Genomic DNA, 1081 nt, shown 5'->3' on the forward strand with positions numbered 1-1081 from the left:
ATAATATATTAAGTTACGTAGCGTATTAAGAACCTATTACCTGACCTATAACATATTAAGTTATGTTAGACTTTATTCATAAATAGGCCAGACTTAGGCTTTTTGAAAACCCTATTTAATTTAATAGAGTATAGTTTAGGTCATCCAAAAGACCGATTGAACCTAAGAGACTGACATATTTAGTTATATTATGTAATAGTATTAATATTATAGAATTTTAATATAAGTAATGTTTATATATATATATAATTTTAATATAAAAATGTATACAAAAATATAATTTAATTGTTAGAGTTATAAGGATTGACTATTCCCTTTATTATTGATTTTTAATAGAATAATTATGTCATGAAATTGCTATTGATCACAAAAATATCCTAATTGACAGTCAATAACCGAGCAATCAAAGAGAGATTTAATTTGCTCTGAGATATCTAAGAAATGTTCTTTTCAATCTTTTTTATTTTGAAATCACTGTATTTTGTTTATATAGGCCAAATAAAATTGAATGTTCACATATGTCATTTTAGAATTTCAAGGATAAGACTTATGAATGAGATTTATGATGTCCTATTATTGACGATTTTGAAGAATCATAGTGAAGCGGAGAGGGGAGGGTTGAACATAACAAATCAAAGCAAACATTTTGCCCTATTACAGAGCAAGTATAAATTTCTTCCGTTCCATATTCTATATAAAATAATAATATTTAGTATTATCTAAAAAATAAATGAGTCTAATTTGAAATCAAAATGATTCCCGTTAATGGTATATCTATATCTATACTATTAATAAAGGGAAAACACAAAATAACCACCTATCATGGTGTAATTTTCATTTCCTATTTTGCTCTCAATATCTTTTTATTTCTACCAAAAAACCATATAATATTATTTTCTTATTTTATCTTTATTATCTTCTTATTTTACAAGTGTATTTAAAAAATTGAATATTAGACCAATTGAATAAATTCAACCGTAAACTTAGCGCAAAAAGTTATATTTGAACTTATAAAATACAAACTATACATTATAAATGATAGGAAAGCGGGTTGACAGGCACGGTAGTGCTTGTCAACACG

The sequence above is a fragment of the Lupinus angustifolius genome, chromosome LG16 (genome assembly GCF_001865875.1).
Source record: "Lupinus angustifolius cultivar Tanjil chromosome LG16, LupAngTanjil_v1.0, whole genome shotgun sequence".
NCBI classification, from domain to species: Eukaryota; Viridiplantae; Streptophyta; class Magnoliopsida; order Fabales; family Fabaceae; genus Lupinus; species Lupinus angustifolius.